Source organism: Marmota flaviventris, chromosome 8 (assembly GCF_047511675.1).
Source record: "Marmota flaviventris isolate mMarFla1 chromosome 8, mMarFla1.hap1, whole genome shotgun sequence".
Classification (NCBI taxonomy): domain Eukaryota; kingdom Metazoa; phylum Chordata; class Mammalia; order Rodentia; family Sciuridae; genus Marmota; species Marmota flaviventris.
Window position 1 is genome coordinate 76,507,736 of NC_092505.1, and position 16,625 is coordinate 76,524,360.

The window sequence follows — 16,625 nt, forward strand, 5'->3', positions numbered from 1 at the left end:
TATAGGTCTGTTATTTTTATTACCATTTAAAAGGAAAATAAACTGGGTTCAGAGAAATTAAGACTCTTGCCCAAGTTCACCTAAGCTAGTAAGTAGCAGAAGTAAACCTCAAGCCCATATCTTGTCATTTCAAATCCAGGGGTCTTTCCTTCCAACTATTTCCTCCAGCTAGATAAACACAGAAGTAGCATATCTTAAATCTACTTGAACTCTGAATTATTCATTTCTCATCTCTGAAACAAGGATAATAATATAATGTATAAGATTTAAAGTTCAAAATTTTGTGATCTATGATCTATAAACAAAATGGATTGGTTATCTAATGCTTCATGACACCACTCCACAGTTTAGTGCCTTAAAACAAAAAAAAAATCACTTGTGCTCAAAAATGTATAATTTTGGAAGCCAGTTGGGAACAGCTCATCTCTGCTCCATGGTGCATTAAATAGGAGATGGAGAATCCACTTTTAAAATGGCTCACATGCATGGGCAGCACTTGGTCCACAGCCAGGACTGCAGACCAAGTGTCTTGATTTCTCTTTACATGGTCCTTTTCACAGGTTACTTGAGCTTCTTCACTCCATGGTAGATGGCCTCCTGTGCATCAAGAAAAAGAGGCAGAAACATCACATAGCATCACTTCGGCATCCAGATTGAAGCATGATGAATATATAACCTGTCCTTTATAGGAGAATTTTCAAAGTCATATAACAAGTAGACAACAAAGTGATGAAATCAGAAAAAGAAAAAAAACTTGAATATATCATGTAAACACCAATGAGCATTATCTTAAAAATATCCTTGGAAAGCTATACCCATTACTCAAAATACCTTTGTAAGTCCCTTTGAAATTGTCTTCAGGATTAGTACTAAAAACAATCCCAAATGCATGATGTACAAGTCATTGCTAAATTCTAATCCTATGAAACCAAGGAATATAACCAAACACTTAGAATCTAGTAGCAATACTACAAGATTGAAGGCAACACAGAATACTCTGAAACCTCAGAACAAGTAATTTATAATTGGGAAGATATGAGAACCGGCACCCAGGGCATCCTCAAGACAAATAGAAATTCAGCAGGAATGAAGAAGACCACATTAAAATTTTTCTGGAATAAAAGAATACTACATAAAAATTGGTAAGAATTCAAAAGAGGCTATTCCCATGAGGAACAGCCTAGATGAAGGCACAGAGTTGGAAAGTTTTGAAAGTCAGGTAGTTCAGCACAGGTAACCAGAGTTAGTGGCAGTATCATGTAAAGTAAGTCTTTTAAGAGAGGTTGAGCTCAATCAGGAAGGACCTTGACATTTCTACTCTGCAAAGAAGAAGCATTGAGATTGGAAAATATCTTCACTGGAGCTCAGTTTTAAAAAGTTGATTCTGACAGCTCTTTATAAAAAGGATTAGAACAACAAGAAATGGGAGCTGCTCAGGCAAGATTGGTCATGCATTCAGATCATGTTCTACCACAATGGATGTTACTCACTGGCGGTCATCTACTCTTGGCTTCAAATGACATTCAGCTGTTTCCAAAAATCAAATAGGAGCAAAAGTCAACAATCATAAAAATATTAAAAACCAAAAAGCTCCCCTCAAAAAACAAAATTCTCAAAGCTTGGAAAATACAATGATATTGAAATGTGCTTGCATTTTGAAGAGCACAGGCTGCATTTGGATATGTGAGTTTAGATGTGTTTGTCAAAAAGAAAATGTCACTTTAGAGTTGACAATGGTTATATAGTGTGTATGCACCTGTGAGAAAGGTATAAATATGTCAAACAGAGATAAAAGAGTGGAAAGACAATGTGTTAATGGCTAGTTTTCGTAGCTCTGCACTGGCAACTGTAGTTTCTTGTTCTTCAGATAAAAGAGTACCTGTCATTCAGTCACCAATCCAAATGAGAGTTTAACTTAACTCAAAATAATCATAAAGCATTATAGCACTACAGAGTATGCCTTTTCCTTTGTTTCCACTCCAACTCAATTCTTTTGTACCAGGGATTGAACTCAAGGACATTGAGCTATCTCCTGAGCTTTTTCTATTTTTTACTTTGACACAGGATCTCCCTAAGTTGCTTAGGGCCTCACTAAGTTGCTGAGGATGGCTTTGAGGATGGCAATCTTCCTGCCTCAGCCTCCTAAGTTGCTAGTCTAATAGGCACTCCAACTCAATTCTGTTAATATTAAAACTGAGTTTCAAGTGTAAAATATATATATATATATATATATATATATATATACACACACACACACACACACACACACACATACAGAGAAAAACTATAAATACAGTATTATTATGTTTGTTATTATTTATATTTGGACTCCTTTTGTAACAAAAAGAAAAATATTAACCAATTTCTTGGAAGCACTGTGAGGTTTAAATAACTTGTGGAGTAAAAACTACAGCACCATAAGTTTCCACCAAGTGTTCAATGTTTTTTTCTTTAGAATTAAGTAAAGTCAGCTGTATAAAATTGCAGCTCATACTTTAAATAGCACTTTATTACATAAAATGTGTCTCACAACCACAACAGGGAACTGACAAAATAGTATTTGTTTCTTTTTTCTACTAGTTGCTGAGCAAGGTTCTAGAATAGCCTTCAGGGGATCTCAGGAGCAAGATTATAGACTCCTATGGATTATTGACTCATAATTATTCAAATTATGTTTTATTTTAGTAACTCAAATGTTCTCTCTTTTTGTATTAAAAACATATATTTCCTTCTCCTTTCTTTTTTTTTTTTTTTTTTGATACTAAGCAGTTTCTTAACTACAAAAACAATTTCCCTTTTCTGACCATCCTAACATAGACATACACACAAGAATCTCCATAAAGTACTATCCTAATTAACACAGTGCTTAGAATCAAGACTTTTAAAATGCAGATTGCAAGACCCATTGGTCAATATGGAATTTTTCTCTGTAAAGGAGAAAATATTCTAAAATAAATAAAGCAGATGATTAATAAAAACTAAGATGAGGCCGGGCATTGTGGTGATCCCAGTGGCTTGGGAGGCTGAGGCAGGAGGATGGGTGAGTTCAAAGCCAGCCTCAGCAATTTAGCAAAGCTCTAAGCAAATCAGTGAGACCCTGTCTCAAAATAAAAAGTATATAAAGGGCTGGGAATGTGATAAGTGGTTACGTGCTCCTGGGTTCAAACCCCAATACCAAAATAAAACAAAACAAAATAAAAATAAGATGAGCCATGCCATGATCTAATATTATTTGCTTTGCCACCCCTCTCAACTTTCATTTCTTCATTCTCAGAAGTGAGATATCTATCACACAGGGTTATTAGGAGGAGTAAACTAAATCATGACTACGAAATCAGTTTATAAAGAGGTTTATATTAAAGTTATTTTTATTATTATGGTGAGACGTTATCAACTCTGGATACCTCTACAATAATGTATGCATAGGGTGGGAGGTTGGGGTCGGGTATAGCAAGGGAAGCACAGATGGAGTTGTAGACAAGATTGAGGGGCAGACAGGAAAGGTAAAAAATTAGGCTTGGGAAAAAGTGCTATAATATGAACTGCAGGGAGTCATGTGAAAACAATAAAACAAAATGTGTTTATGAAAAATTAATTTGCACAAAACACAACAAGTTATGTCTGCATGTTTTAAAGAATTTATCCTTTTGAGAGATGCAAAAAGGCCTGAGGGGTTTTTGTTTGTTTGTTTGTTTGTTTGTTTTGGTTTTGGTACCAGGAATTGAACCCAGGGGCACTGAACTATTGAGCCTCATCCCCAGACCTTTTTTGTATTTTTTTTAGAAACAGAGTCTCACTGAGTTGCTTAGGGCCTCACTAATTTGCTGCTGCGACTGACTTTTGAACTTGCAATCCTCCTTCCTCAGCCTCCCGAGCCTCTGGGATTACAGGCATGCTCCACCAGGCCTGGCTAGGCCTGAGCTTTTAAGGACAATGAAAAATAAGTTGGTTGTTGCCAACACCTGCCTTCACTGGAGTATAGACATACAGGATATTCTCTGTGAAAAGAGTTGTTCCATGTTGTTGTCTTTTAACCACTTTTGCCAGCTTTTCCAAATTAGATTCATTTTTCCCTCTCAGAGTCCTCTATTAAATCTAGTATCTTGTCCATCCTACTTTAGAAGACTGCAATCAGCAATGGAGAGCAATTTTAATAGCATTATAAAAATTCCACTTACCCACAGCAGAAGCACACAACTTTGTCTCTCTTGTACACCAGATATTTTACATTTGTTATCATTCAATACACATAAATTATAGGTGGTAACACTTCACAAATGAGAACACAAAGTCCAGGCAGAATGAATGACATGCTCAAAGTCCAAAAACCATGAAATTTTTACTCTTCTGTGTCTGGCTCCAATAGCTTCAACACCATAGTCATTTTGCAGACAAGAGAGGTTATGTCTGAACTTTAGGTTCTACCCAAATGAGTCCTTGACCTAAAACCTGAGTAAAACTTTCTGGGCAGGTGGGAGAAGGAGAAGCATGTCTATATCTTCACCTCATTTGACCCAAATTAAGGTCAGGTGCTAGCTAGTCACAAATAAGGTAGCTTTTTCCTTTGTCAGTACTTAGGTCTTTTTGTTTTTGTTTTGTTTGACAATGGAATGACATGATTAGTTAGAATTTTTTTAGGGGTTTAATATCTTTTACAAGAGAGGACTAAATTCCCACTTCCATGGCAAATATCTTGAAGCCAAACACTTTAAGACTAAGATCCCCAGGGTGAAAGTCCATAAAGTCAATATGGCAATGAAAACAACACCATAGATAAAGGGGTAAACAACAATGTGACTTGTAACCAGTGCAGACCTGAGGACACAGTGATAACACTGACTTTACTCTAAGCCTCAAAATGGAGAGGAAGTTCAAAGCCAGTGAGCCCTAATGGGAAATTCATCCCCTTTCGACATCCCCTGTTTTTCCCTTTTTCATTTCCACAGTTGCAAACTGAGTTTCTATACGCAAGCAGACAGCTATGGGTAAGCCCAGTTGAAATACTGCCAACTGACAAGGTCACACATCGATGCACCCTGTCTAATAGAAGACTGGAGAGAACTTCAAAATAGGATCTTTAGCTTCTCGTGAAAAAAGAAAGTACTTGATCAAAAAAGTTTCTTAAACACCAAAAAATACATATTAAACAGATTAATGAAAATTATTCAAGTGCTCAGCTAACAATACAGTTAAAAACTTTGTTCACTGATGCATTCAGCAAATATTTATTGAGAACCTACACTGGAGATTCAAAGATGTGTAATAAACTTACCACAAAGGGCTTTGTTTCTATTAATTAGGAAATCAATACATGAGCATCGTATGTTGTAAGGAATTATAGGTGCTATGGCAGGTGGGTGGGCAGGTAAGTTTGGAGACAAAAGAGGGAATTGTCAGAAAGCGGGAGATAACAGTTAAGTATTCATCTTCAATAATGTGCAGGTGCATTGGCAGATAAAGAAAGGGAAGACTTTCAGGGCAGCATGAACAAAGGCACTCAGGCACTATTGGAAATTATCAAATAACTCTGGACTGCCAGAACAGTATTATAGAGTGCAAAGGCCATGATCCAATAAAAATAGGTCTGGAGAAGAAAGAAGGGGCCTCATGAAGAGCTGTGAACTATATGTTAAGATGCTAAATCTCAATGGAGAACTTTAAAAAGCCTCACAATTTTAGAAACTTCACTCTGGGTGAAATGTAGAGATTGAATATAAGAAAAGAAAAATTAGATACATGGAAAACAGTATGAAGTCCATTGCAGGGTACTGGACAAGATCATGAAGCATGAATTAAACAAGGGTAGTGAAATAGTGATGCATACAGATCTGAGCTCTTAAAAGTGGAGAGATAGTAGGCTTTGAACAAAAACCTAGGTGACCTTATGATCCTCATCTCATTCTTCCAAGTATTCATATTACTTGCTCAAATGATTCTATGTGGTGCACAAATAAGTAAGGCAACCGTCTAAATTCTGTTTCACTTCTCGGATACAGTATTCAGGAATACTGCTAAGCAGTAAGACAGTTGAAAAATAGACAAAGCAGGATAGAAACGGAAAAAAGAGTTCAGGGTAATGTAAAATAAAAAATTCTCAGTGGTTGCCAAATATTGAGTTTGGGGGTAAAATTTGACTCCAAAGCTTTAGCAAGAGGGAATTTTGGGTAAAGAGATGAACTATTCTATATCTTGATTGTGATAGTGATTTTATAATTTTCTACTTTTGTTATAACTCATAAACCTGTACACCAAAATGGGTATATTTTACTGTACAAATTTTTTAATAGGATGAAAAGGCAAATATATATACGGAATGCTCTGTGATCAAGTTTATAGGAATCTGAGAAGGGAAACCTACTTAATGTTGGGCAAATACTTGCTAAGTGCATGCTCCGTGCTGGAAACCATGCTAGGTGCTGGATACATGGTGGGAAACAGAATCCATGGAACCTAAGTCTACAAGAAAAGACAACAAAGTGAGTGCCTCACAAATCTACCAGTAAACATTTATATTAATTTAATTACAATTGTGATAGGAACAAAAGAGAGAAGGGCATTTTTTGAAAACATATAACAAACTTCCCTGAGGCTGGATACTGAGGCTAAATTCTAGTTGAAGGTGGAAAGGTTGAATTCAAGGCAAAGAACATTTGAGAAAACCCTGAATCAGTTGCTCTCACATAATCATGCATACATTCAAATTCATGAGCTTGTGAGTGCCTCGCAAATATGCCTGCCCATAATTCACATATTTCCTGTTTTTCTCTAAGACCTTTTATGCTATATAGCATTTCTTTTCCCCCCCAATTTTTTTAGTTATAAATGGACACAATACTTCTATTTTATTTATCTATTTTTATGTGGTGCTGAGGATCAAACTCAGTGCCTCATGCATGCTGTGGCTGTAACCACTGAGCCATAATCTCAGCCCTGCTCTGTAGCATTTCTACAATGTAAACTGACAAAGGTTTTACCATAGTCTTCCCATACCTACCTGTACCAGATAGGTCACTTCAGGAAAATTATTTAGCCTTTATGTTCCTCAATTTTCACATCTGTAAATAGGATTATTGATTAGTAATCAATCTTCAGGTACTAACTGGTAACTATGAATTAATTAGTAATTAACTAGGTTATTAAAAAGAATAAATTGGTTAATACAAATAAAATTTAAGGAGAGCACTGGAACATTAAGTTATTACTACTGCCATTATTTTTACAAACCTCCTTTTTCTTTTTTTATTTTCTCTACACAGGTTTTTTATTGGTGCATTACAGTTATTCATAATGATGGTATTTGTAGTTACTATTTGTACATGCACACAATATAACAATGTAATTTGGTCAGTATCACTCCCCAGCCCTTCCCCACTCCCTCTCTATTTCCCAACCGCTGGTCACTGGTCTCTTTCCTCTACTGATCTTCTTTTGATTTTCATGAGATTCCCCACCCCTCTGCACCTTTCTTTTACTTTTTCTTCTCTAGCTTCCACATATAAAGCATAACAACCCTTGAACTGAGTTTGGTTAATTTCACTTAACATAATGGTCTCTAGTTCCATCCATTTTTCTGCAAATGACATAATTTTATTTTTATTTATGCCTGAATAAAACTTCACTGTGTATATATCTTGCATTTATTTTCTTTACCATTCATCTGTTGATGGACACCTAGGTTGATTCCATAGTTTGGCTATTGTGAATTGTGTTGCTATAAACATGTGTATGCATGCGTCACTATAATATGATGACTTTCATTCTTAAGGATAAATACTAAGGAGTAGTATAGCTGGGTCATATGGTGGTTCCATGCCCAGTCTTTTGAGGAACCTCCATATTGATTTCCATAGTGGTTGTATTAATTTACAGTCCCATCAACTGTGTAAAAGTGTTCCTTTCTCTCTAGCATTTATTTTTTTTGTTTTTTTGATGACTGCCATTCTGATTGGTGAGAGGTGAAATCTCAGTGTAGCTTTGATTTTCATTTTCCTAATTGCTAATTATGTTTAACATTTTTAAAAAATATTTTTAGTTGTCCACGTACCTTTATTTTATTTATTTGTATGTGGTACTGAGAATCAAACCCAGTGCCTTACACATGCTAGGCAAGTGCTCTACCACTGAGCCACACTCCCAGCTCCTGATGTTGAACACTTTTTCATATATTTGTTGGCCATTTGTACTTCTTCATTTGAGAAGTGTCTGTTTAATTCTTTTGCCCAATTATTAATAGGGTTATTTGGCATTTTGAGTTAAATTTTGGGGGTTCTTTATGTGTTCTATATATTAATCCTTTATCAGAAGGGTAACTAGCAAAGATTTGCTCCCATTCTGTAGCTTCTCTCTTCACATTCCTCACTGTTTGATGTGCAGAGCTTTTTAATTTGATGCCTTCCTGTTTATTAACTCTTTCTATTATTTTCTGGGCTTTATAGGGGTCCTATTGAGAAACTCATTGCCTGTGTCTAAAAGTTGGAGTGTTGACCCTACATTTCCTTCTAGGAGCCTCATGGTTTCTGGTCTAATCCTAAGTCCTTTGATCCAGTTTTAATTGACTGCATAGCTACTTCATGGTACTGGCATGGTTTCAATTGTCTTTTGTGCCAAGTGAGAGATAAGGGTATAGTTTCATTCTTCTATGTAGGATAACCAGTTGTCCCAATACCATTTGTTTAAAAGTCTGACTTTTCTCCAAAGTATGTTTTTGGCACCTTTGTCAAGGATCAGATGACTGAGGATGTATGGATTTGTCTCTGCCTTCTAATCTATACCATTGGTCTACATGTCTGTTTTTATACCAGTATCATGAAGTAGCTATATAGTATAATTTGAAGGCAGGTATTGTGATGTCTTCAGCATTGCTTTTCTGGCTTAGAATACCTTTGTCTATTCTAGGTCTTTTATAAATCCAAATGAAGTTTAGGATTCTTTTTGCTAGTTCTGTAAAGAATGTCACTAGAATTTTGATGAGTATTGCATTGAATCTGTATATTTGTTTTGGTACTATGGCCATTTTAGCATTAATTCTGCCTATCCATGAACATAGGCAGTCTTTCCATCTTCTGAGGTCTTGTTAAAGTTCTTTCTTCAATTTTCTATAGCTTTTTTTTTTTTTTTTTTTTTTTTTTTTGGTTTTTGTTTGTTTGTTTGATACCAGGGATTCAACTCGGGGGCACTGAACCACTGAGCCAATCCTCAGCTCTTTTTTGTAGGGTCTCACTGAGTTGCTTAAGGTCTTGCTAAGTTGCTGAGGCTAGTTTTGAACCCACAATCTTCCTGCCTCAGCCTTCTGAACTGCTGGGATTACAGGCATGCACCACTACACCTGGCTCAATAGTTTTCATTGTAGAGGTTTTTCACCTTCTTGGCTGTATTTATTCCTAGGTATTTTTTATTATTATTAAATATTTTTGTTACTGTGAATGTAATTGTTTTCCTGATTTCTTTTTCAGAAGATTCATTACTAGCATATAAGAAAGCTATTGGTTTTTCATGTTGATTTTGTAACCTTCTACTTTGCTGAATTTGTTTATTAGTTCTAACAGTGTTTTAGTGGAGTTTTTTGGATCTTGTAAATTCAGAATCATATCATCTGCAAACAGTGATGATTTGATGTCTTCTTTTCCAATTTTATCCCTTTTATATCCTTCTCTTGCCTAATTGCTTTGGCTAGAATTTCTAAGAATGTGTTAGGAGTGGTAAGAGTAGACATCCTTTTATTTTACCAGATTTTAAAGGAAATGCTTTTAGTTTTTCACCAATTACTATGGGTTTGATTTTGGGTTTTTCATGTATAATCTTTATGAAGTTGAGGCATGTTTCTTTTTTTAACTTTTTTTATTTGTATATGGACACAGTAACTTTATTTCAGTTATTTATTATTATGTGATACTGAGGATCAATCCAGTGTCTCACACATGCTAGGCAAGTGCCTGACCACTGAGCTACAAACCCAGCCTGAGGCAAGTTTCATCTATCCCATGTTTCTTCAGTGTTTTTCTATCATGAATGAATGCTGAATTTTGTCAAAGGCCTTCTCTGCACCTATTGAAATGTCTGTGATTTTTGTCCTTAATTCTATTTTTGTGACAAATTACATTTATTGATTTGTGTATATTAAACCATCCTTGCACCTCTGGAATAAAACCAACTTGGTTGTGGCCTATAATCTTTTAAATATGTTGTTGAACATGGCTTGCTAATATTTTATTAAGTATTTTTGGATTTATGTTCATCAGGGATATTCATCTGTAATTTTCTTTCTTTGATGTGTCCTTATCTGGTTTTGGTATGAGTGTGATATGGCTTCATAGAATAAATTCTGAAATGTTCCATTCCTCTATATTTTATGAAATAATTTACTTCTTCTTTAAAGTTGTAATAGAATTTAGCTGAGAATCCATCTAGTCTTGGCCTTTTCTTTTTTGGAAGATTTTCTATTACTACTTCTATCTCATTACAACTTATTGGTATGCCTAGGTTTTCTATGTCTTCTTAATTCAATTTTGGCAGATTGTGTCTAGAGACATACCCATTTTTTCTAGGTTTTCCAATTTATTGGAGTGTAAGTTTTCAAAATAGTTCTTAATGATCTGCTTTATTTCTGTGAGGCCTGTAGTGATTTCTCCTTTTTCGTCTCTAATTTTATTAATTTGGGTCTTCTCTCTCTCTCTCTCTCTCTCTCTCTCTCTCTCTCTCTCTCTCTCTTTCTCTCTCTCTCTTTGTTGTTGTTATTGTTACTTTGGCTAAGCATTTATCAACCTTGTTCATCTTTCATCTTTTCAAAGAACCAACACTTTGCTTCATTGATTTTTGTATTGTTTGTTTTACTCTCAAGTTCATTGATTTGGGCTCTGATCTTAATTGCTTCCTTCCTTCTACTAGTTGTGGAATTGATTGCTCTTCTTTTTCAAGTGGCTTGATATGCATCAGTAGATTGTTTATATGGATTCTCTCTGATTTTCTTATGTAAGCACTTATAGCCATAAAATTTCCTATTAAAACTGCCTTTATAGTGTCCCAGAGGTTCTGGTATGCTGTATCACTATTCTTATTTGAGTCTAAGAACTTTTAAATTTCTCCCTTGATTTTTTTCTATCACCCATTCATCATTCAAAAGTGTATTTTTCCATGTCCATGTGTTTACATAGTTTCTGAAGGTTTTTATTGTGTTGATTTCTATTTTCATTCCATTATGGTCAAATAAGATGCAAGGAATTATATTACTTTTTTGTATTTGCTAAGAGTTGCTTTGTAACCTAAAGTATGTTCTATTTTGAAGAAAATTCCATTAGCTGTTGAGAAGAAAATGTATTCAACTTTTGTTGGATGAACTATCCATTCTATAAATATCTTTTGAGTTCATTTGATTTATAATATTTTTCAGGTCCAAAGAGTCTTTCCTGAGTTTATATCTGTATGATCCAACTAATGGTGAGGGAAGGACATTGAAATCACCAGGGTCTATCTGTGGCTTCCTTAAGGTAGTGTCTTTTTTTATGTAACTAGCCTCACCCACATTTAGGGAAAAATATTTATCATTGTTATATATTCTTTTTGGATCATTCACTTTATGAAGAGACATGCTTTGTCTCTTCTCATTAATTTCAGTTTGAAGTAATCTTTGTCATAATGAGAGTAGCTACTCCTGCTTGTTTGGGGACTCCATTTACATGGTATATTAATCTCCATCCTTTTAGCCTGTGATTGTTTTTGTCTGTAAGATACATCTTTTGCAAACAATATATAGTTGGGTCTAGTTTTTTAACCCAATCTTCTAGCCTGTGTCTTTCAATTGGTGAGTTGAAAACATTTACATTCAATGTTACTGAGAGAGAGGTTTATTAATTCCTGCCATTTTGATTTATTTATAATGTTTAATTTGGTCCTGTTTCTCATTTGCTTAGCTACTCTTCCAGTGAGAATTGTTCACATGTAAGCACTGGGGTTTTGTTGTTGTTGTTTTTATTTCCTCTGAGTCAAACATTTCTTTAAGTTCTATAGTGCTGGCTTAATAGTCGCTCATTCTTTTAATTTCTGCTTGTCTTGGAAGGTTTTAATATCCTTTTAGACTTTTAAATATCTGTTTTGTAGATAGTAATCTTGATTGACACTTATTTTCTTTCAGAAATTCTTCCTGTTCTGTATGTTAGGCATTTTAATTATAATGTGTCATGAAAAGGTTCTTTTTTGACCTTGTCTATCTGAGGTTCTGAATGCTTCCTGTATCTAGATGTCCATCTCATTCTTGAAGTTTCAAATTTTTGTTATTATTTCCCCGAAGGGGTTATCCACTCCATAAGCCTGCATCTCATAACACTCCTCATTTCCAGTGATTCTTAAATGTGGTCTCTCAATGTTGACCCAGAGTTCTTGTATATTCCTATCATGGTTACTTTTTTTCCTTTAATATTGTCTGAATTAAAAGTAGTCCCAACTCTCCATCATGTCAGCTTAGGAATTGAATTCATCAATAAGACTTCTAAAGTAAAAGAAGTAAAATAAAGAATCAATAAATGGGATGGTATCAAACTAAAAATCTTCTTCACAGCAAAGGAAATAATCAAGAACATAAAGAAAGAGCCTACAGAATGGGAGAAAATCTTTGCCACTGTGTGCACCTCAGATAGAGCATTAATCTCCAAGATATATAAAGAACTCAAACAACACCAAAAACAAAACAACAACAACAAAAAAAATAAATAACCCAATCAATAAATGGGCAAAGGAATTTAACCAGCACTTTGCAGAAAAAGAAATAAAGTCAACAACTGTATGAAAAATGTTTAACATCTTTAGCAATTAGAGAAATACAAATTAAAACCACACTGAGATTTCATTTCACTCCAATCAGAATGGTCATTATCAGGAAAACTAGTAACAATAAATATTGACAAGGATGCAGGGGGGTGGGGTGGGGGAGGTGCACTCATACATCGCGGGTGGAACTGCAAATTGATGCAACCACTATGGAAATCAGTATGGAGATTCCTCAGAAAACTTGGAATGTAACAACCATTTGACCCTGTTATCCCACTCCTCAGTTTATACCCAAAGGACATAAAATCAGCATACTACAGTTATACAGCCACATCAATGTTTATAGCAGCTCAATTGATGATAGTTAAGCTGTGGAATTAACCTAGGTGCTCTTTAACAGATGAATGTGGTAATATACACAGTAGGATATTACTCAACATTAAAGAAGAATGGAATTATGGTTTTTACTGGTAAATCGATAGAAATGGAGACTACCATGCTAAGTGAAATAAGCCAATCCCCCAAAAAACCCAAAGGCCAAATATTCTCTCTGATATGCAGATGCTAATACATAATAAGAGCAGAGGAGGGAAGAATAGAGTTAATTGGATTAAATTAAAGGGGATGAAAGGAAGGGATGGGGGGATGGAAATAGGAAAGACAATAGAATGAACTGAACATAACTTTCCTATGTTCATATATGAATACACAACCAGTGTAACTCCACAACATGTACAACCACAAGAATGGGAAGTTATACTCTATGTATAATATCTCAAAATACATTCTACTGCTCATGTATAACTAAAAAGAACAAATAAAATATTAAAAAGTACATTGTCTGAATTTTCAAAGTTGACCGCTTTGTCTTCCAACTCTGAGATTGTGTCTCCAATATTGTCTACTCTATTAGACTTTCAACTGAATATTATATTGGATTTATTGTATTCATTTCCAAGATTTCTGTTTGGCTCTTTTTAACTTCTCATTCGTACTCTGTACTGACTTCCTTAATTCATTCTGTTATTTTCCTGTGTTCTTTTGGAAATCATTGATCATTTTTATAATCATTCTTTTGAATTCTTTATCTGGTATTTATCCACTGCAATATCTTTTGGGTAAGGTGATAGTGAATTTTAAACTATAGGAGACATCATGTTACCCTGTTTTTTTCATATTTCTTAGATACCTGTATTGAGGTTTACACATTGTTGGGATGGATTTCTCTTCCACTGTTATATGTAGGGCTTTTTCTTAATAAAAATGAGAAAATCATCTCCACTGAGGTGATCGGTATAGCCGATGATAGTCACTGTCTATGCCCAATTGTCTTCCTTTCCATTTCTTCTTGGGCTATGTCCTGAGAGCAAGATCAAGGGATGGAGGTTGTTAACCCCTTCCTCTTTTTGTGTTGCTCACTGAATTGCCAGTTAGAGTGGCCTAACCCTGAAGCTGTTCAAATAATTCTTAGCTTCCCTTCTCACAGTATGAGGTAGGATGGAATAGGAAGTACTTTCAGTTGGAGTTTTGTCTGCAAAGATCAGATCAATGCATTCCCAAGTAGGAGCTGATGCTGAATTCTATGTCTATTAGGGGAGTTCCAGGGCCTGGGGATTAGGGCTAATCTAGCTTCAGAGGCTTTGTTGGCCAGTGTCTGATCTGGAGGGATTAGATCAACCTACCCCTATAGTTTAGCAGTTGCCAATCTCTGTCAGGAGTCTGGATTTCAAGAGCCTCCCAAGAATTCTACTCATGGGACAGGGGAGCCAATCCTCCACACACCCTGCTGCCCTCCAATACAGCCTTCCCAGCCTTCCCAAGCTTAGATCTTGAGAGTATTCTCACCCATCTGTTTAGATTCCTGGCTCTCTTCTGCTGATCATGCGAATCGCCTGACTCAAAGGAGAAGCAAGTTGGGTTCCCCTTCGTTTTTCATTTTTTTGAATGCCCCTGGGTACAATCTTCTCTGTGCCTTTTTCTTTGGGTTTTTTGTTGTTGTTGTTGTTTGTTTGTTTGTTTGTTTTGGTACCATACCAGGGATTGAACTCAGAGACATTCTGCCCCTGAGCCACATCCCCAGCTCTATTTTGTATTTTATTTAGAGTCAGGATCTCACTGAGTTGCTTAGTGCCTCCCATTGCTGAGGCTGGCTTTGAACTCTAGATCCTCCTGCCTCAGCCTCCCCAGCAGCAGGGATTACAGGCCTGCGCCACTGTGCCCAGCTCTCTCTGTGTCTATTTCATGCACATTCTGGAAGCAAGAGATAGAAAAGGCAAGGCAGTAGAGTGTAGGGAAGGAACAGAAAAAGTTGACAAGAGGGCAAACACAAGGACAGCCATCCTAACATGCCCCAACCTGTTATAAAACAGTTCCTGTTGCTCAGAAAGTGCATAAATCTCCATCTGGCTGAAAGCAACTGCATAATCCATTATCCAGTCTGCGCCTACCATAGGATAATTGAAACATCAAAAACCAATCAAGAGGAGCTTATCAACTCCCCCTTACCTGCCTTTAAAGGAGGAGAGCTGTAGGACTTAAACGGCACTCTAGCTTGCTTATTCGGTGCTCATTCTTCGACTCCATGGAACACCCCGATCCTGACTCCTGCGGGTCACAGGTACACTTTAGGCCACATGGTAGGCACTTACTGGGACAGTGTGACAGTGTTTGCTGTGATTTCCTGGCTCTGGCTCTGTCTCAGCACTCTGTGGCCAGTTGAGAAACAGGGCACTTTTCAATCAGCAGTTCACAGTCAGCCCCTGGTTCAGCCAAGTTCAGGCCACTGTCTGATCTCAGGTTTTCCATACCAGATCTGTCTGTCATGTTTCTCTCTCTATTCTCCCTCTCCTCTATGGTGAACCAACACTGCTTTTGCTGCTGCTAACAGTTCAGCCCCAATGCTCTTTCTTCTTTGTTCAGTGAACCCAAATTTCTGAATCCCTAGGATCCTCTGACTGTCCAGTATTGAATTTTCGTGAAATCCTTCTTCACCCACCTTGCTGAGAAGCAGCGCTCCAGCTGCTTGAATCCTGAGCTGCGGAGCAGCTAGGAATGCAGCCTTCCTCGACTCCACCATCTTGAATCTCTCTTCTTTTTGTTTCTTAGAGAAAAGAGATGGCTATTACATACAATTTTTAGAAAAATAAAAAGGAACTACATTCTGTTTCACCATACTAACTTCCTGTGAATAGAAACCATAGACTGGAACTCATGACTATTAAAAATTCTTTTTTCAGCTTAAATGGAAGTTCAGGGACTCCTCCTTTGTAATTTTAATCTTTCCCCCATCCTGCTGGAGATTGAATTAGGCTAAGCACTAAGCACATACCTGTCACAGAGTTAGACCCCCAGCCCCTGTAATTTAATCTTTAAGAGCACATCTTGCAATTTTTCACTTCCAGATGTGATGGAGCAACTGTTATTGGACTAACTCTCCTTCCATAAATGATTAAACCAGAAATACTACATGAGGCAATTGTTTTTAAGCAATGGACAATAAGAAACTCAACACTGTAATCTCAGAGAGAGGAGAAAATCATAAAGAATAGCCCAGTGATACCCTAGATCTCTTCCTGAATACAATTTTCCAAATATATCATAGAAAGTTGAAATCTAAACCAAGCACAATGGTCCTGCTGAGCTGAGACAAAGATCAGAGTTCAGATGAACTGAAGCAGTTGGAATTTAGTAAGGCATCAAAAGATAAAGAAGCTGCATAAGATGGGGAGAACTGGAGTTTAAAAAGTGGTGTGGAAGATTCCTTATGAATCCTTGGCTGAAAGGTAAGATGCACATTCTTATGGTAAAATTATCTGTGGCTTGTAGTAACTACAGAGAACATTTACTATTGAGATAAGAACAGAATG

General features: G+C 36.2%; 1 long non-coding RNA gene across 1 annotated transcript; it reads right to left on the reverse strand.

The window, feature by feature from the left end:
* LOC117794769 (uncharacterized) lies at positions 1 to 6,444 on the reverse strand. The gene is made up of 2 exons (XR_004618635.2): positions 6,359 to 6,444; positions 1 to 597 (listed from the first exon to the last, which is right to left on the reverse strand). It is a non-coding gene; the product is annotated as an uncharacterized lncRNA (long non-coding RNA).
* Positions 6,445 to 16,625: the final 10,181 nt, after the last annotated feature.